At 34.7% G+C, this 22512-nt stretch overlaps 1 protein-coding gene across 3 annotated transcripts in view; it reads left to right on the plus strand.

Moving 5' to 3' along the window:
* Positions 1–22512, plus strand: part of LOC145671884 (glycerophosphocholine phosphodiesterase GPCPD1-like) — a 161754-nt gene that overhangs the window by 75919 nt on the left and 63323 nt on the right. The window contains exon 1 of one of the 3 annotated variants that reach the window (XM_081741116.1): positions 19156–19292. The exons of the other annotated variants lie outside the window; for them this stretch is intronic. The gene's annotated coding sequence lies outside the window, so the exon portion shown is untranslated. Of the gene's footprint in view, positions 1–19155; positions 19293–22512 lie in introns of those variants that run through there. 3 annotated transcript variants of the gene reach the window in all.

Here is a 22512-nt window from a genome sequence, read left to right on the forward strand (position 1 = left end):
TCTACATACATGTGTTAATATTGACTACATAAACAGGTAACTTGATATATATTTTCAAAAGCGGTTGAAATCTATTATTCTGAGAACTGGTGGTTGATTTATTGTTCTACATTTTTCCTGCATATCGTTGTTTCAACTTATGCTACTGTCATTTCCTTGTGCCCACAGGAATCAAGAAAAGAATAAGAATTTATCTTAGAAATATAATCTTTCGTTACACTGATATTCACACTCAAATGCGAAGTTAATGTTAATATATAAGTATAGATATTATGTAAGACTGTACACTAGGGTGGAACGAAAAAAAAAGTTTTGATTTTTAATTTGTAATAGTGCGGAAAAGTTGCCTTTTCGTGAATAAGATAAAAATAAAATATGAAAAATATTGGAGCATGTCTTGAGGTGCCGCAAGGACGATAAAGTTTCATAAAATTGCAATTTTCGCTAGATTTTAAAGATTTTTAAAAGAAGTTGTCAAATATTTTTTTTAATTTCAATTACTGTCAAATAAGCAATTTTATGTCAAAAAGAGATGCTAAAATGTGCTCTATATATTTTATATTTTTGGATTAAGTCTTGAAGTGCTTCAAGAGCGATAAAATTTTGTAAAAGCACAATTTAGAAGCTAAATTTAGCGACATTTTGCCAATAAGAGTTGGCAACAGTGTTTTTGTGTGCTGACAAGCTCAGATCCAGTGTCAGTTGCTTTGCCAAGTTCAGTTGAGTTGGCGTCCATTGTGTAACAGAGCAATGTAATAATTTGTTAGTTTGTGTGCTACTTTATTGTTATGAGTTAAAATGGCTCAGTTTAAACAAGTGAATATAAAACAAATGTCGGAAAGTCATATTTTTGGAAGATTTAGTGATTTATATGAAGTTGTACTGCCTACTTACGAAGATGTAATGAAGTGCTACTGTTTTATTAGACATAATCTCAAAGTTGCGTCAGGAAAGGATCCTAGTGTAAGTGAAATAAATGACTTTAGTTCCTAAAATAGAATAAATATGGTCAAGAGCTTCTGTTCCCACTGTTTCTAACCTTAGAATTTCACAAATGATAAAAGTTTATCATGCTAAATATAGGAATTTATTCAGGTCTAAAAATAGAAAAGGGTCAGATAAGTTTGGCTCGAACCTCGCAAAATTTAGAGAAGCTAAACGTTTATTTGATATTGCAAGTGTCAAAGCTTTGATACTTGTAGTTATAGAAAAGAAAGAAAATTACCCGTTTTAGAACAAGATTTTCCAAAAAGATCAACGCTCTACCAAGATATGTTTATAAGTAATGTCGATAGAGCTACCACAAGCGCTTTGAAGAAGAAAGAATCAAGAAAAAGCAAAGAACGACAGAGAACAGTAAAGTTTAATCAAGAACGGACACAAAATACTAGTGTAACAGAAACGGTTACTGACAACATTGACAGCACTGAAGAGCAAAAAGACTTGACTTTTGAAGAACAACTACCAGGCCCATTAAAACTGAAAGAAGAGGAAAAGATAAGCACTCAAATGCGTATGAAATTGAGATTTGTAGCTTCCATTTGTGACCGCACCGGAATATCAGATAGAGCTGCTGCAGCTATAGCTAGTGCTGCTTTATAGGACTTGGGTTTAATCACAGGAGAAGACAAAACCAAAGTAATAGACAGGATGAAAATTAGACGTGCAAAATCAAAAAATCGAAGAAATGTCATTAATGATAGTCTTTGTTATCAGATAATCGAAAATAGAGGATAGTTTTTTGATGAGAGAAAAGACAAAACAATGTTCAAGAAAAGAAAGGAACTAAGTTATACAAAAATGTTATTTTAGAAGAGCACGTTTCACTAATAGAGGAACCAAACTCAAAGTCTTTAGGCCACGCAACACCTAAATCTGGCACTGGAAAGGACATAGTCGACAGTATATTGGAGTTTCTTGAAGGTAGAGAACACAACGAACAACTTTTGAACTTTACTGCTAGTGGGTGTGATGGAACCGTTGTAAACACTGGACATAATAATGGTGTGATTTCTTCGATGGAAAATAAAATAGAAAGATCTTTACAATGGTTAATTTGTTCCATGGAAATTAGGTACCTTTGCGACATCATTTTTATCATTTAGATGGTAAAACGAAAAGACCCAATGAATTTAAAGGCGAAATAGCTCAGCAGCTGAAAAACTGTACTTATCTTCCTGTGGTCATTTTTTTGCCAATTGAAAATAACCTTCCCCTTTTGAAGAACATAAATGATTTAAGTACAGATCAGAAGTATTTGTTAGACATGTGTATCGCTGTATCAAGCGGAAATTGTTGGTTAGATTTATCTTGAAGAAACCCTGGAAAACTTGCTCACTCCAGGTGGCTTACATTAGCAAACCGTATACTTAGATTGTATGTGGCAACTGAAAACGTTAAGACTCTAGCTGAGTACATTGTGAAAGTGTATGCGCCTGTGTGGTTTAACATTAAGTTAAAACCTTTATGTACTTATGGTTCCAAACATACTCTCTCTCTCTCTCTCTCTCTCTCTGGTGATTTAAAGAACGTTCTAGATCCAGTTATTCAAAGAAATGTGTACTTCGCTGCTGCAGAAAATCTTTTGTTCATGCTATGTGATTAGCGCAAAAATGTAAGAGAATTTAGTTTACAACGTGTTTTAAAAGCAAGAACAGAAAATAGAGGCGGAGTCAGGAAGTTTAAAGTTCCACAGATAAACTTTGACTCAAAGGATTACATCGACATGATATCATGGGCTGAAAATAACGTAACTGAACCCCCCTTGGTAAGACATGTTCCCAGTAACTTTCTCAAAGACTTTATACAGAAGACATCTGAAGCTCAACCAAATAGTAAGTTGATCTGCTTATCGAATTTCCCCGGCTTCCTTGTCACACGCAAGCAGTGGGAAGAGCTGTGAAACTGGTGACTGAATCGGCTCAAAATATCTGTGGTTCATTCGCAAAAGAAGGATATATAAAAGCAAAAATTGACTCATGAAAACATGCCAAAATTTGATACAAAAATCAGTTCAATGTGTCAATGAAGTAGAAACAAACATTTTGCACTGTAACATTTGTAATCATTAAGGGATTTTTAAACGATAAAAAAGAAACTTTCAATGTCTTTAAAAGTTAATTATATTTTCCACGTGTATTCTAATAAAAAAATATATAATTGGCTTAACGAACTTTTATTTCAACCTTATTTACTACTATTTGTAACAACAAAAATAGTTCCCAGAGTTTCAAAATTAGCAAAACTACAAACTTTTTCAAAATAATGTTTTTAAATTATATTTTGTAATTAATATTTTTTTCTAATTCTAATGTTTATATATGTATTTACAACTACTTTTTGTATCATTATATGTGAGAAAACCATAAACAATAATTTATCAAAGTTTATAATTTTTCAATTTTTAATTTCATTTTACAAACTTTAAGCTATTTGCGGCACCTCGAGATGTTGTAGTATAACAACCAAATTTCTTATTCTTTTTAAACCTAAAAGGCAACTTTTCCCCACTATTACAAGACTATAAAAAAATTTTAAAAAATGAAAAAAGGTCATTTTCATTCCACCCTACTGCACACTCATCCCAACGATGCAAGCTGTGGATAGAATAATGAGTAAAGAAATGGTTAACATAAAAACATTACTAAAGGACAGACTAACGTAAGTGAGAGATCGTAATGCTTGACTTGCTTAAGATTCGAACTAATTTGACCTTTGCCATTGAAAATCGTATTTTCAATGCCTTTGCATTGTCGGACTAACAGGCAGCACACACAGGGTTTCCTGAAATCCTCTGTACTTACAGATATCTGCAATATTGTATACATACAAGTTTTTTGATATACAGCATCTTTTTACAAATATAGGCCTACTAGCTGAACTTGCCCAATTTACACAGCGCACAGTTCTAATATGAGCGTGAATCTTTTTCCCACTTCTCACTATATCTGTGCAAGTTTCTTTACGAATACAAGTAAAGGACAGGAAGACTCTCCAAGGGAGTGAATTCTATAGACAAACATACTGTATAAATGTAATATTTTAATATATAGAATATTGCGGGGGGAGGGAGTTTGTGGCAAACTTGGATAAGTAATGGATGATAGATACCAAATGCAAATATTTTTTCTTATAATTCCATATCCGAGAGTACACCTCATTGTGGCTCCACAGGCCTTCGAAGTTGCAAGTTTACAGATTAAAGCAAAGCGCCTGAAATGTCCATCAACCCGCTATACGTAGCTGCTTTACTGGTTGCCTTTCATAATGGTATCAACCTAATTGCAAATCATAAACTAATTGGTTTTTGAGATCTCATTGTCGAAAGGATTGGCCACAAACATTTAAACTTTTTCTAGTATTTTAATATACGGGTGACAGAGATTGCTTTAAAATGAAATGCAGATATTCAAAACTAGAAGAATTTCGCAAAAAAGTTCTAAATATGCATAAATATGTCTGAAATACTTCCGTAAATGTATCGTTAGGATTTAGATAGATTCTTTGAAGAAGAACTAAAACGAATAAAAACACAAAATTTATCTCAGTTATGAGTTTTCAGTGAAACGTGTTTCATTGGGTACTATTTAATCAGACGAATGTACTCCATCTACGTAAGTAATGTTCCAAAAATTATCATTGCGTATCTTCGTGTTGTGAACATGACAACAAAGAATTTAAAAATATCTTGTTACGAAAGAAAGCAGATAGTATCATCCAGTACGTTAGGTATCTACTTAGCAGATTGTAGTGAAGACATGCCTTAAGGTCAAGATAGCTGACGCAATTAAGCTCATATCATCAGTAACAGTTCTTAGTGTGTGAAACGGAATATGTAAACACCCACCATAGGTAGATAGTGAGCAGACGAAGATTAACAGAACTCTATAAAAGATTCCGAGTGGCACGGTGGCTCAGTGATAGAGAGCTTACTTCTAGTGCGTGGGGTCCCTGCTTCGATCCTCGGCCAAGTAAGTTTGTGGTGGACAACAACGTATCCGTAGATTTTTTCGGGGTACTCCCATTTCCTCCTACAATATCATTCCACCAATTCTTCTATTATCGTCCGCTTCCCTTAACATCGTGGGACATTAAACTGAAATATTCATTTCATTTCATTTTTCTAAGAGGTTCAGGGTTCGAATCTTAGTGGCTAAGTGTTAACACGATTTTTTTTTTTCCGGCACCACTAAGACGAATGCTAAGATAGTATCTTAAAAATATAGGCCTCACTTATTTCATCGTTAATTGTTTCAAATGTAAAATAACTTCACAGTTGCATCAGAAACTTTGTCAATAAATAAATAGGGATACTAAATCTCAAAAAACTCATTATCCCTTTAATTGACAAGCATTGCTAGCATTACCATTAAAATATCTAGTTTGCTTTTATGGTTGAACCATGTCTTCCTGATTATAATTTCGTAATTTTTAAAGTATTTTTGTACTTTGGTTACAAAATGCAGGATGTTTATTTCAAAGCAACATTGCCATAAAACAGGTCTTATGTGAAGCTACTAAGCAGCATTGCTCTATTACGGTCAAATATCATAAGAATACTCTCAGTAATTAGCAACAATTTCGTTGAAATATTTTCCTACAGAGCAAGAAACCATAAATAAAAAAATAATAACTTTCGTGGAATGTAGGAGATAAAGCTTCTACAATACTAAATTTGGCTGTCCCCTGTTGACGAAGATTAGAAGTGTCTAAAGAAGCGACCCGCAAATCATGTATATGAATATTGTATGAAAGCAATAATGCCAATTAAACGATCACTGACGTTATAATTCGTGCGGATAACGCAATAGAATGCATTAAAATGCATTGAAATGACCCTCAAGAATTTAAACGTTAACTGAGAATATTTACCCATATAAACCACGAAGAACAACCATCGTTTGTCTGTACCTATCTTCGGAAACGTTTCTTAATTTCTTTTACCACGTTATCTGTGTACAAACCAGAAGAATCTGGCTTCACTACTTCTAAGCTCTTATTTATCTGTGAGAATACAGTCCCTATTCATTTTAACATTGAAAGGTGAAATAAGGAGAGGAGTTCCGATTTGTTGTTGCCTGTGGCGCTAGAGTCACTAGTCAAACCATCATCCACCTCATAAATGCTGTTCTTATGCCTCTTCTCATTATACACATACATTATTTTGGCTAATTTCCATTATAAAGGAAAAACAATCTGTTGAATTTTTGATCTGCCAACAAAATACATTTTGTGTGTTTAGTTTTGATTCCGTATCCTCAGTTTGTTACAGATCGCTTCGAATTATTACTAAAGCTTAAGATGGTAGTAATACAGTAAACTTGGGTTTCAAATATATTATTATTGAAATTAAATCTACATGAACAATACCTATTGCCAAAGGCTACTAGATTATGATCTAGCAAAATAACTATATTGACATTAATTGATTACAGTTAATATTTGCTTTATACTTAAAGCATAGTTTTAAAAGAATACTCCGTCAAAATTTGTAAGACTTTACTGGTTTAAAGATCATATACCTAAGTAGAATCCAAAGTTATGTTATTAATGCATCATTTTAGAAGAAAGAAAAATATTTTTATGTGACGATTGACAATAAATTGAAATAAGTCCACTTTTTTTCAAGTGTAAATTTCAATACAATAAAACTGTACTAGAAATGAACGTTGCTAAAGTACGTGTGGATTTTTTAGTTTAACGTCCCACGTTTACATGAGGTAGTGATAGTGGTGTAGGCAAGATCCCCCATGAGACCCCGAAACTCTCCTTGAGCAAGACTTATGTAAAAATAAACTTTTACCTATTAAGATATGTAGATATTAAGATATTACAAATACCTAAAAGTATATGAACTTGGGAGGTTGAACATCCCCCTTGACAAACTTCTGTATACGCTACTGGATGGTGATGATAATAATGAACGAATTGGAGGAGTAAACAAGATAGGAGGAAACGGGAGAACCCTGAGAAAACTCAAACACACGGTGTTTGTTTACCTCAATGCACACTTGGCACGAACTGGGATCAAACCAGGGACATCTTGAACCAGAGCTAGGCGTTCTACCACTGAGCCAATGTGGCTCTTGTTGGACATACTAAAAATAATATAAAATTTACAATTTTTCTTTTGCTTGTTTTTCATAAGTGAAAGGAGATAATGAAATGCAACTTACCGCAATCATAGATAATGCTATTCTACAATAGAAAATATGAACCTGAAGAGTATTCAGTGTTGCCATCTATATAAATTACAGTGTTACCAGAATAATATTTCCCCCAAAATCTAAGTTAAGGCAGCGACTAGAGGAACGAACTCAACTGCATTTGATTACGTTATCATGTTGTTTTGGTATCCTGTGAACTACTTTTTAAATAACATTATTATTTAATTTTAATAAGTGTATGTTAAAACTCTTTTGTTCATTACAAACTAAACACAACTATTATTTAAGTTGCATATCATTATCTCCTTTCACTTATATGAAAAACAAGCAAAAGAAAAAAATGTAAACTTTGTATTACTTTTAGTGTGTCAGGCTCTTAAGAAGTCTACTAATTGAATATTTTTGTGTATAACAGTGTGACATTAAAATTATCCCAATTTAATTAATTCATCTTTAAGCTGTATCGAGCCAAATTTTGGAAGGGAGAGGAGGGGAAATGGAAATATAAATTATAAACATAAGATCTTTTTGCTATTATGACGTCAATTTCATTGGGTGCAACGCATTCAAAATGCAAAGGAACTTAGGGGAGATGCTTTCTCTTCCTCTATAGAGTGCACTGCCACATGAAATCTTTGATATATGGTCGAAGGAAGTCGGCACGTGAATATCATATCAGCACAGTTTCCTATCATAGCACCAAAACTGCACACGCCACCTAACTGCTATGGTCCATTCCAGACAATTTCACGCGCCGTGCGTCAGTTGGAAATTAAATGAAGTGACTGGGGCTTCCCTACATCCATTCACACTCTCCGTCAGTTCATTACCATCAGCGATATTTCACAAGAGATCCATCCCCATCCGTTTGTTCAATCATGAATATACCACGAGTGACAAGACAACCACTAAAATGTTCATAACAGCTTGTTTTAAAATGATTCTTTAATGTTATCTTCCGTTTTGTGTGCTGGGGTTTAGATTATATGCAGTAGAATCTGTTCGTGACATTTTACACTCACGATTTCGTGTCCTTTCTGGTGTATGTCAGGTTCAATCCCCCGTAAGGATACTTAACTGAGACAAACCCAAGTAATGGTCCAAATGTCACTTTAAAGGATCTTCTCTAAGCTCACGGCCACTTATTAAAATTTTAGTGAAAAACTTGAATACAATTAGGAATCAAAAATGTAGAAGGTGAGCCACAGTTTCCAAAAATTTCCGTATAGACCAAAAATTTGGGTTCTTGCTCAGTTTACGACATTGAAATTACAAGAAATTGTGTGTGTGTGTGTGTCATCGTTAAAATAAAAAACAGCCATCTTTATAATAATAATAAAAGAACAAGGAATAAAATCAGGAAGTTAACAGGATGTTTTGCTCGACCATTTGAGATTTATTTTGAAAAATGAAATGACATTTTAAGTTTTACGTCCCACGTTTATGCGGGCGTATACGGTAAAGGAGACAATGATGAGATATGAATGGAATGGTGGAATGAATAAAGTGGGGGAGGGAACGGGAGAACCCCGAGAAAACCCATACATACGATGTTCGTCCACCATAAAGCTCACTTGGCGCGAGCTGAAATCGAACCAAGAACCTCATGTATCAGAGGTGAATGCTCTACCACTGAGCCACCGAAGCCCCTGAGATTTAGTTCGAAATGACCTATACGATTATTGGGCGAAAGTTTCAAATTATCGAAAGTTTAGGCTTTTTTTTTTTTTTTTTTTTTTTACAAATAATAATAGTAATAGGCCTACCTTGATTATAATACCCATTAAGATCTTTAAAAAAAAATCAGTCACAGAAGCGCTTGTTGGTCCCTTTCTTTTGGAAAGTAAGAAAGGCAAGCGCATGTTTAAAAAAGATCAATGAAAAATGAATCTTTTTCAGTTGCATGTGCATTCAATAATATACGGATCTTTTTCTAGATCTTAGACTACTTAGTTCAAGTCTTACGTCCAGCCTTGTGCATGGGTGGATTGGATTAAGATGACAACGGGATGGGGGGTTCAGGACATTCGCATTCTCCCAAAGGAACACTGGCCTCGAAAAGGTTGAGAACCATTGACATATACTATCCATTGTAATAAACAATTTAGTTATGAAGGCTAAATTTAATTTCCTAAATGAAAGACATAACTCTCGCTGAGTACATATTAAGTAAAGAACGACAATATGTTGAGATTGGAAATGTATTACAAATATTGTTTTTTGACATACATTGTCACATACACACAGAGAGAAAGATAGAGAAAAAAAAATAACTGAAAATGGGGAGGTAGTGATACGGGTAGAGAAGTAACTTAGGAGATTTATATCACAAACTAATGGCTAAACCAACAAATCATTAGAAGAATAAGTGAAATAAAAATTAGATATAAGCTTAGTTAAAGAAAGAATAACAGTGTTATTAGAGTTCAACGTAATCAAAGAATTATTCATATCGCAATGAGGAAGAGATAAACTACACAAAGAGGAAGTTTTGTACCAGGAAATAAAAGTTATTGCAAAAAACCAAGTAATACAGGATGTTTCAAAACAACACCGACAAAGTTTGGGTGATTCCTGACGCCAAAATAAGACAAAAAGTATAGACCAACCTGGGTGCACAAATGCTTCCTTTCGGAGTTATAGGCTGCAGAAAACATGAAAAAATGAACTTTAAAGGTCAATAGCTTCAAAACTATGGGATCTATCGTAGTCGGGTCAAGACTTCGCTTAGGAACTAATGTGTGCCCTATTCAAAAATCCATGTTTCAGAATCCTAAGGTAGTTACGCAACAATTTTTATAGAGGTAGTTGGTAAATACTTCAAATTATATGCGCGTAGCCAAACTGATTTATACAAACAATGATTTATAGAAAGTTATTGTAAACAACAACAACAAAAAAATGTATTATTTAGCCTAGATTGGCCTACCAACAAATTTTGTGTAAATTTACAAAGAAAAAATACAAATAATGTAGTCTTTCTCTGTGACGAATAATATTATATATTTTAATAAATAATGAATTTTAATATTGATTAGATTGACATGAGTCTAAAATGTGAGATCACGTGTGGCAGAAACAAATAGCGTGATCCTGGGTTTGATTTGCAGTAGGGGCACCGAGCTATTGGTCTTGAATAGTGTTGCCCACGAGATGAGTCGAGATGAGAAATTCATTTTTAAATTCGCGAGCAGGCGAGAAATTTCACAAGTCTTGTGGGCAACCCTAGTTCACCCAAGTCTTAGATCCGAAACCCTGTATTAGAGTTACTATTAATTGATAATGTAAAACAAGAATTTTAGGAATGATCAAAAAAAAACGCATCAAAAGATTGCGATTTTGGCCAATAATTAGTTTTTGGATCAGGGCTAGAAATTTTTTTTGAAAGGCCCCTCAATCGAGTTTTCCTATTTTCTACGGAATAAGCACATTATGCTGAGTTAAATGATAGTTTGAGTTCGGTTACACTATATGTAGTTCTCCAGAAGGCGTACAAGAAAATTTTTGATTGAAATATATTTAATCCTTTGATCCAATGATTTACTATAGATGTAAAAAAAAAATTAATTAATAAAATGATTGTGCGAAGGCAATGACGAGTACTTATGAACGTTTAAAGATATGCAAATTATTATTTAATATACTCCAACAATAAATATAGTTTAAATGTTGTTATATCACACCCTTCTTGCACCTTTCGTGACGCAGAAGGATTCTAATAATTTCTGGATGAAATTGACAAGAAAACAGGGTATAATTTTTTGTACATAAATGTAGAAAACGAGACTATAAAAGAAAAGCTTTTCGAGAATTGAGACGAAACGGTAAAGAATACTTAAAAAGTCGAGACGAGACGAGACTTCTTCGAAATTTACGAGACGAGACGAGAAAAATTATTTCTTGTCTCCATTCGTGTCGTGGGTAACATTGGAGTTGAGTCACATTTGTGACGCCATTGGGGACAAAGCTAAATTAAGAAGGATTGAACTATAGTATACATTTGTTTTTAAAAAGCGATGGAAGTCAAGGTACTAACTAACTACATCAGTCATCTAAAACATTGCCAAAATAACGTAGTTTTTTTTTTCGTGGACTGTCAAGCTAGAAGTAGTATTACTAGGAAGCGTAGTGTTTAACGTTCATGTCTTTCAACAATATTTTTGTTTTTCCTCTCTTTCCAATGAGTCAAACCATTTGGAAGGATTTTAATTCTACTGTTCTCTTCTATTTTTAAGTCTTCTGTCCAACCTTCTTCAGATGACTTTTCTCCTGACAGCATCGTCTATATGGCCACTGAACTGACTCGCAGGATATTACGCATGGATGGTTACTTTTATCTCCTGTCGCGACGAATTAATTATATATCTGAAAGCAAGTTTTATATATATATATATATATTGATCGAATTATATGTGATAAAAGGGACGATGATGTCAAAGAACTAACGTCAGTTTGAGATAATGATTATATTTGTGCGTCAGCCTAAAAAATATGTCGTTTCTACGTAGAATTTCTGAAAAGGAACAATTATTCTTCTACATTTATCTAAAAAAAAAAGTGAGAATGTCATCATGCTGTAACTTCTAAGTTTGCGTCACTGTTTATATAGATAACATATGAAATGACAAAAATTACAGGTTCTATTGATTTCCTAATTAAATCAAGAGTTCTACTTTCACCTTTATGTAAGGCTAATGTGGATCCCCGCAACGAGAAGGTCCAAAAAGTTGCATTGTTCAGTCTACTTTTATTGTCATTTTACTTTTTTTTTTAACTTTAGTAATTCAACAACAATGCCGAAGTGTTTTCTAAACTTCAGTTATTCAATAAGAATGCTCAAGTGACTTCTTAAAAAAAAAAAAAAACGGATATATTTCTCTTATTATTATTTTTTTAAACTATTCACCAGAAAACACCCTTGAGATTTGAAGACATAAACTCAAATAAGAAAGATGGCTCAGTAATAGAGTATTCTTTTATGGCACGAAAACTTCGTGGTTCATTGTCTGATCATGTCCGATGACAAAATCAACTTGGAACTTTACGCTGTTTTCAATGATTGCATCCTGTAGACACGCTCCATAAATATCGAAAATTAAATTTCGGGCTGTGTCTATTGGTAACTTCTTAGACTTCTTTGGAGAACGTTAATAAACTGTAAATAAATATGGCTCATGGTTTCAGTGTTCAGATTCTATAACTATGTTCTACCTGTTCCTATTTATGAAAATGTTTCGTAGCATTTGTGCCTAAATTATTAGTGGAAAATTTAGATTGGTGTCTAAAATATCTACACTCTACAAAATTAAATATTCGTGGAAATGCACTCTATACGCAAACTTAAACTTCTTACATTCAAACTTCCCTATTTATTGACACAATTCAGTACTGTTGACTTTTTGATTACTTTTATCAATTCATTCGCAATCTCTGCAAACGTAGTTCTATTATTTAATTATCAAGCGTTATCATGAACCAAGTTTAGCTTTTGTTATCAATTACGTAAGTAAATAAATATTATACGAAATGCGAGCAATTTTCTTCTGGATATTAATTGTAGATTGATAACAACAGAAGAGGGTTTGAAATATCTTCACAACTCTGATAAGTTGCTACTTGTCACATAATAATAATAATAATAATAATAATAATAATAATAATAATAATAATAATAATAATAATAATAATAATAATAATAATAATAATTTTATATATATATATATATATATATATATATATATATATATATATATGCGATTGTAGACTTAACTTTTACTTGCTTGTTTCCACGGAAAATACCTTACAGTTATCTTTCTAGAACAAAGTCAAAAAAAGTTAAAATCGTAATACTGTAATACAGATAATATTAAAGGTTATTGATAAGACCACAAAACGTAGCATATTCACAGTGACGCAACTAGGCTAGCTGTCGCCGAGTCAAGAACTCGCCTTAGCCCCCCTCCCTGACCAACCAAACCAAAATGCTCCCCGATTACACCTGATATTGGCATCTCACAGCAATTCCCCTATTCCATTTTTAATTCAAGTGGTAAAGCTTGATTTGAAAACTGCAGTACATAATCTAATTCTTAATACAAGATAAAACACCAAACTAATTAGTATTTGATTACTAAATAATCTGAGGGTAGCATGCTTGACATATTCTTGTAGTCTTATCATAATAATTGCGAATCACAATGTTTTTGGAATTACATCGGGAAGTGCCTATGTGTAGATTGAGTCAATAGTCTGTTGCTTTAAAATAGAATAATTATGACAAACAGTCAAGCTGTTGTCTCGAGTTGCAAATATCTTAAATTGATGTAAGTTAAATGAAAACACAAAGAGTTGGAACTAAATTTAACTTTGCGGCCTCTTTGGACCGAAAAGGTTTTTACAATGTCCTCAAAAGATAGCTTTGATGTTAAAGTATGCTCTGTGGATATGATCCTAAGGTTTGTAAGTCGTTGTTTTCCTGTTAAGTTTCTGAGGTAACTTTTATGATCTTTACCTTGTTAAAACTCCTTCCCTTGCCTTATAGTGAAAATAAATATTGGTCCAGTTTTTTTACACACACCCAAATCCGGAACCTGGGACACAAACCCCGTGTGCCCCTCCTTAGTTACGTACGTCACTGCATATTCAACCACACAATCATGTAACAATTTCATTTCTTTTTCATATAAGTCTTTTAAGACTTCTTTAGGGCAAGATAGTGTGTGGGCAGAACCAGTTTTATGAGAGGTTGTCTTGTGTGATATCTGGACGTGTCAACCTGACTGTATTTAAGCATGAACCAACGTGGACCATGGCAAGAGGCAGCAAATTTTGTGGGCCCAGTTTTTTCATACTCCATTTCTAGAAATTACAATAATTTGGCGGCAAACATTGATATTGAGGGGCGGCATTTTGTAGTGGCTCGGGCCTGTCAACTACATCAGATTCAAGTGCTGGTATGGTTTGGAATCAAGTAAATAATAGGCCCAATTCTCTATCACAATGGTTCCCAACCGGTGTGTCGCGGAATTTTAGAATTTAAAAATCATGAAGCATTTAATAATTAGTTAAAAATCAATTTTGAGACAGACTATACCACTCAATAGCTTCAGCAGCAACAACAGAGTACTACATAATATTACTACTTTTTAGAAACATAGTCTTGCACTATTATCATTTATATTATGAATAATATAAATCCTTTCCATTGTTGTTGTTAGATATCCAGTGTAAAATAGCCTTTGAGCTGTATCTGGCGATTGTTAAATAATGTCATGGTCATTCTGTAAAATATGTCATCAGTCAAAAAAGATTGAAAACCACTACCCTAGCAGCACACTTGGTAGGCAAATGGTCGGCGGTCAGCATACTTGTACAAAAATAAAGTTGAGATACACAGTGGTAGTTTAAAGTGTATATTGGCCGACCAACAATTTGTTGTCATTTATCCAACAGTAAGCTAATGGTCGGCATGGTTGGGAATGAGTACATTAATCAGTAGGTCCCGTCTCACATAGCATCGATGCTGAAAGGGACGTTAAACTTACAATCAAATCAAATCAATCAAAAATACAATGGCCGAACGTAGTTTAAAGTGTATGCTAGCCAACCAACAACTTGCCATCATTTACCCAACAGTAGGGTAATAGTTGGCGTGGTGGGGAAAAGAACAATTACAAAAGTACATTGGCCTAACATAGTTTAAAGTGTATGTTGACCAACCAACAATTGGCCATCATTTTCCATCAGTAGATTAATGGTCGGCGTGGTTGGGAAAAGAGTAATTACAAAAATATATTGGTCGAACGTAATTTAACGTGTATGTTGACCACATCAGACAACTTTGCACTTCCAATTTCAATTTTCCTCTTTCATGAGGTTATATTGGTGATTTGAGTTGATTGACAAATGTTCGGCAAGGCGGCAAATTACAATATAGGGCGAGCATTGGTAGTTCGCTAAACTACAATTTTCTACTGTTGGGCATACTGTCTGTGTTGCAAGAGACATCGGTAGTACATCAGAGCATGAAGCAAAATCGATTTATCAGTCAAAGAATTTATTATCAATAATAATAAGATGAATTTTAATACTATCAGCATTTATCTATACCTGATGTCTTTTTTAAAGTAGGCTCACTTTTTTTTTAAAAAAAAAAGATATAATTAAAACTACGGAACATTTTCTTTTTCTTTTTTTTTTTTTTTTTTTTTTTTGGTGGGGAGATCATCATGATGCACGACTCATTAAGTTTCGTGGAAGAATGAACATATTACATGGACTCAATGTGAGCGCTGTGTGTGACAATCGTCGATGCGGAATAATCTAGCTCAGGTGCGGATCCAAGGGGGAGGGGCTATAGCCCCCTCCTTGACGCTCAGGTATACACTAATAAAATGGGCTTCAATCCTGCTTCACACTGGATAAAGCGGCAAACTATGGTTATCCCCCCCCCTTGATCATATCCTGGATCCGCCACTGATCTAGCTCTTGAAAGACTCTGGTTAACGTGTCCGGTGTGATCGTAGCTAAGCTTCTTCAATCCTCATTCGCAGTCCATGAAAATCTCGTGGAATCCTTAATTATCCACCTTACAAGGGAAAAACAATCTATCACTGAGGGTTTTTCTTTTAATACCGTCACGCAAAATTCATTTTCAGCACCATCAAGCTCCGTTAATTGTTGCTTTGATAAATAGCGCCTCATTTGGTCAACTTTTGAACTACAAAAAATTGTAAACGAACTTAAAATTTAAAAGAAATCTTGAACAACCTGTGCATCATATGCAAATAATAACATAAACTAAAGTATAATAATTTTTTAATATTAAAGTTTTAAAGTGAGATTAATTTTAGACACATTGGGCCTTATGCAGAATCGTTTTGACGTATGATTAGCCGAGCTCTTTAGTATGGTACTAATCACGTGTCAGAACGACTCTGCATAAGGCCCAATGTTTATACATTCGTGTAGCTTAATTGCTACTATATATATAGCTATAACACTTAATTGCTACTATACTGTATATATAGCCTATCAGATTTTATTAGTTTGATTCGAAATTATGTTTTTGAGATTCTTTTTGATATATTATTAGAGATATACCGCCTTATGCAGAGTCGTTTTGACGTTATGATTAGCGTCATTCTAAAAGCCTGACTACTGCAGAGGACATATGTTAGCAGCTGTTTCCTTAATTCAGAATTGCATGTTGATGAGTAACTATATAAAAATTACAATATTATAGCTATAAGCTAATGGAAAGAACTTACGTAAGTCCTAATTTTTGTATTCATTAGGAAAGTTTTCTTCCCTTAGCCTGTAGCAATAAAATTGTTATTTTTGTCATGACCTCCCTCAAGAGCCGCCACTGGTTGTTATCTTCATTTGGAATATCGTGATTAACAAATCACATATATAGACTGCACCTCAAATACAGGATAAATGATGGTCCAATACCTTATTAATCAGCTAACGTTTGCATTTTATTAAGGTGTGTCCGTTATTTTGATTACTGTTTAACTCCACTAATTAACTTCCGGGTAGGAAAATTTTTGTCCACGAGCTTTCACGTCGAAAATGGCCTGAAACAAAGAGATGCGTTGTCGCCATAATTATTTAACTTCGTTCTGGAATACGCTATAAGGAAAATCAAAGATAGCAACCAGGGCCTAGAGTTGAACGGCATTCACCAGCTGATGGCATATGCTGATGATGTAAATTTAATAGGGGATGATAGGAGAACAATAGAAAGAAATGCAGATATTATTAAACGCTTGCAGGGACATGGGTTTAGAAGTAAATGCAGAGAAAACTAAATACATGGAAGACCGGAATACAACAAATTATGGATGCGTTAAAATATTAAATAATACTTTTGATAAAGTGGATAGTTTCAAATATCTAGGATCAATATTAACAGAGGGAAATCATATTCACGGAGAAATTAAATGTCGACTCAAAGCAGGGAATTCGTGTTACTATTCGGTTCAAAATCTCTTGTCGTCGCGAATTCTGTCGAGGAATTTGAAGCTTAAAATATACAAAACGATAATCATGCCTGTTGTTCTGTATGGTTGCGAAACATGGTCACTTACTCTGAGGGAAGAACAGAGACTGAAAGTATTTGAGAACAAGATCCTGAGACGAATATTCGGACCCAAGAGGAACGGGAATGGAGAATGGCGGAAACTTCATAACGAGGAACTACATAATTTATACGGTTTACCCAACATTGTTAGGGTCATCAAGTCTAGGAGGCTTAGGTGGGCGGGTCATGTAGCTAGGATAGAAGAATGTAGAAATGATTTCAAAGTATTGACTGGAAGACCAATCGGAAAACGACCATTAGGAAGACCTAGGCGCAGATGAGAGGACAATATTAAGATAGATCTCGCAGAGATTGGAATACAAAGTAGAAACTGGATGCAGTTAGCTAAGGATAGAAGTCAGTGGAGAGCTTTTGTGAATGCGGCATTGAACCTCCGGGTTCCATAGGCCATACAGTTAGTTAATTAACTTCATCTGTCCGTATATACCAGGTTATCATAAAATACGTATCACTGGAGACGTAACTACTTGACAGAATGCAACCAAACTTGATAGGAGTATATTTAGGAACATGCAGAAGCGATTGATGTAGAAAATAAAATTAGTTCCAATTTTCGCCACCAGAGGTAATTGTGCCGCTGTACAACGTTAAGTAAGTACAGCGTGGAAGGAAAACGACACTAGTGATGCTAAATGATAAGAATGGCTGTAATTACCTCTCCATGTGCTTACTTACGCCTGCATGTGTTGCAGTGATACGGGTTTGAACGCCAGAAGTGAATTGGTGATATTTGCTTCTTATTTCTTCCCACATTCTTTGCCTTGTGATCAAGGAGTCTCGGCTTCGATTTTCGGTAAAGACACACGTGAGTCGGATCCCATGTTAACCTGTAGGTCCCGTCCTTAGAACGTCATCATCATCTCATACTGTACTAGTCACCATGGATTTTCTTTGGTGATTTTCAGGTGAAAGACCCGCCTTTGGGCAGAACCCTACATCAGCATCATCGCCCATAACACATCACTACACAACGAGGTTATTAATAGGACTACAAATAAATGCCACGCATGGAACGGAGGACATAATTACGGCCTTTCTTTGATTGGATATCAATAATATCATTTGTCTTCCATACTACACTTACCGCACTTAACACTGAACAGAAACATAATAGCCTCTGGAGGCGAGATTTGACATTAATCTTTTCCTGAAATTTTGGGAGGAGCTTGCAGTTTATGAGCACAGGAAACACTAACATTTAAGTTCGTTTTTGTAAGATATCCAAGAATTTTAAAGAGACGCTTCAGCTCAAAAGCCCCCCTTCCGTCGTAAATTCGCCACTGACCACGGGGTATTAATAGGATTTGAAATCAATACCACGAGACCCCACAAGGAGAGGTAATTACAGCCTTTCTTATCATTTAGCATCACTAGTGTCGTTCCACGCTGCATTTACTTGGTGTTGTACAGCGCCACAATTACCTCTGGAAATTAGTGGCGAAAATCGGAACTAATTTTATTTTCTACACCAATCGCTTCTGCATGTTCCTAAATATACTCCTACCAAGTTTGGTTGCATTCTGTCAAGTGGTTATGTCTCCAGAGTTCTCTGAACAGCGATACTTATTTTATGATAACCTGGTACTTGAAAAATATCAACGAAGTATGAGGAAATGTGGAAAATAGCTTGAAATGAAGTGCGGTTTTATGTACTTTAATTGCGCTTATCCAGTTGTGAAATTATCACTTGTTCTTCATCATGACAATATTACTTAATTGCAGAATAATCGGACTTCATATGTAATTTCTTATCTTCTTAACTGACGCAAAATAAAGATGTAGGGAAAGAGAGAGAGGAAAACTACACATTGATAAGATTATTTCTTTATTTGTCGGATTTGATTCACGTTTTTATTTTTGTAAAAGATAAGAACGTAAGTAACGTGATCCAATTCAGTGAACCTAAAGTAGCTTTGGACTTCAGTCCACCAAGCTAGTAAATCTTGAGACTGTGGATGAAGAAGATGGTGTGTGTGTTTTGCTGAGTCTACAGCAAATATGTTGCTTTTATTTTCAAGGTAGGAATCTGCATGACTAAGTATTGCATGTAAGTTAGTACTTAATGTATTTGCAACTTCTGTATTAGTTCTACATAATGGTGATCCAATTTAATATTAGTACAGAGAAAGACAAGAAGGAAGTAGATTACTTAAATGACATCAAGAGTTGGCGTGTTCGTTGGTGGATTATTACAATGTCGGGTTTCCATTGTTGATTTGTTTTCAGTAAGCACACGTGTTTCTTCAATTACTCTATAAAAATAAATAAATTAATAAATAAAAAAATAACTAGTGAAAAATGTGTTTTTGTGTCCGTATTCCACTCGTCAGCATGAAGACGTGCCTTCTTGGTGGTGTCCTACAACTGCTAGGAGGTTCTAGTAGTGTCGCCCAGTAATGGTTTGCACTTAAGGGGCCAGGCTACTAAATATTTTTCAAAAGCTGACAATTTTTCTTTTGCCCGTTTTTCGTAAGTGAAAAGAGATAATGAAATGTAATTTACCACAGTAATAGATAATGTTATTCTACACCCGAAAATACGAATCGGAACAATTTTCAGTGTTGCCACCCATAGAAATTAGTGTGACCAAAATTTGAATTACCCAAAAATCTAGGTTAAGGCAGCGACTAGAAAATGAACTCAACGGTAACTGATGACTTATCAAGCTGTCTTTGTTTCTTGCTAACTACTTTTTAAATAATATTTGTATTTATTTTTTACTAACTTATTTATTCTGTAATAACTTAAGTAATAACGTAAGTAACTTAAGTAAGTTTTGTTTGAAGCTATGTTGGATAAATTTAGAATAATTGCATCAAGTGTTGTATTTAACCCTAGGAACACCAAGGTATTTTTGGGTTACATGAAACACAGGAGGCCTCTGAGGCCCACAACTTAAAGGACATTATTTCTCACAGAAAATAATTTATCTTGTCTGATATGAACTTGGGATGTAAGACATCATTAGCCTTATGCAGAGTCGTTCTGACGTGTGACTAGTGCGATACTATAGAGTTCGAAACATGTGTTTCCTGGAGTAGTCAGGCCTTTAGTATGACACTAATCAAACGTCAAAACGACTCTGCATGAGACGGCATATATTTTTATTCTCTATTATTACTAGGTTTTTAAAGTACAGTGTAGCCAACTATACGTGGCTAATTTTTAAGTTACCATTTTTTTTACTTATGTCAGTGACTATGGCTTATTTATTTTATTTGTTTCTATAGAAAAACTATCATAGAAATAAATAACAACGAAGTACAGTGTAGTATGTGTACAAAGGCGACTTCTAATCGCATTTCGGTGGTGGTACAGTAGAAAAAAATGAAATCTTTGAGTTTTACATCCCACGGTTATGCCGGTTAGGCTAAAGGAGACGGTGATGATGAGTAATGAATGAAATGGTGGAATGAAGAAAGTGGGAGGAAACGGGAGAACCCCGAGAAAACCCACGCACACGGTGTTTGTCCACCGCAAAGTTCACTTGGTGGGGCTGGGATCGAACCCGGGATCCCAAGCACCAGAGGTGAACCCTCTATCACTGAGCCACCGCGGGGTGGTGGTACAGTAGAGTAGGGTGGAAGGGAAGAGTGGAGTTTATTTCAGTATTCCAATGAATTCAGGGTTAACCTTTTATGCTTTCCATCACCGTTATCCTTGGAATGGCGAAATTCTTTTAAATTTTGTTTCTGCGTTAAGATAGACAGTGCGAGGGACCTTCATTGTGCAATATAGGCGATGTCACAAGAGAAGCAGTGTTGCCAACCCAACATAAATTTGCAACTTTTCTATCAGCACAACGTTAGGTTTTTGTACGTATGAAATGCATATGTAAAACGTATGCAAACAAGCTACCACTTGTCTGTCAGTTTTGCAAACTAACACCACTACAGCATCATGAATATTACAAGGTGTTCAGTGCAATAAACGTATCACTGTTTCCATTTGTTTCACTTGCATTATCAAATAAAATGTTCAAAGTAATGCCTTCTTTATCGAAATCTGACAGGTTTATTTCCACTTCGCTATCTTCGAGCTCATTATGTCAGATTCTATGTCAAGATTTACCTTCTATGTCAGATTCATTTAAACTTCATTAAGTTCTTTCTCAATTGAACTTTGGCGAAGAGCATGATTTGCCATTGTTCCAATGCTGCTGCAGTTTCCCACATACTGTCACAAAATCAAGGATGTTATAAAATAGAGAATCTGTCCATACAGCAAAATCGTGAAGCCATACGTCACAGCTTCGCCACACCTACTCTGCCCATTCCGCGCCACTAAGATCGCAATGTTTCGAGCCAACAATCATGGCAGAAGCGAGAGCAACTAATTAGACGTGCGGGTTTAGACGATGCTCGTTTTTTTTTTTTTTTTTTTTGGCTTCATTGAGTTCATATGATGAAGATATGTATGGGCAGATCCTCTATTTTATAACATCCTTGCACAAAATAACAAAAATTACAATTTTCTATCAGCTATGCGTCTTCAGTCAGTGTTGTAGGCTGCTGCTTGTAAATTCTACTATCAAAAATACTTGGTATCACCAGAGTTGCAGTAGCATAGTTCTTTCTCATCACTATTGAAACTTGACTCTCTCTCTCTCTCTTTCTCTCTCTCTCCACTAATATGTAGTTTGTACAATATTTATAATGTGTAGTTGGCAACACTGCATCAGAATAACAGTCGACAGAAAACTGCAAAACCTCGTTTCTCCACTTTTTTAATGGAATTTTAGATTTTGGTTGCATTCAATTCCCCACATCTGAATCTACGTGTGTGCAAAAGCTCGTAAACGAAGACCCAATGAAATACGTGAAAAAGTAACTTTTTAAAACCTCGTATCGCATTTCATGTGGTAAAAGCAGAACGGTTTTATTGCCCTCCTGAAAAGTTTGGTTTGGATGAGTTACGAGGTTTTGCACTTTTGCTGTCGTAGTGCAGAGTGCCCCTCATGTTGTAATACCAAAATTGTTTTAAAGGAAAATAAAATAAGTAACAATTAGCGTATGCGGTGAATAGTCCCATAGTACTACCAGGGGGGGGACTTAGAGACCGATAAAGCTTTCTTTATTTATAAATAGAAAAAATAAAACACTAAAAACTAATGAAGTATGTTTTATGATGAATGGGGTCAAGCCTGACGATATCAATTTTTTTCAGATTTTTTTTATCCAAGTAGAAATGTTACAAAATGTAACAAAAATAATTTGTGGGCTACCTCCCCCCTTGGTG

The sequence above is a fragment of the Thermobia domestica genome, chromosome 2 (assembly GCF_964235325.1).
Source record: "Thermobia domestica chromosome 2, izTheDome1.hap1.1, whole genome shotgun sequence".
NCBI lineage: Eukaryota > Metazoa > Arthropoda > Insecta > Zygentoma > Lepismatidae > Thermobia > Thermobia domestica.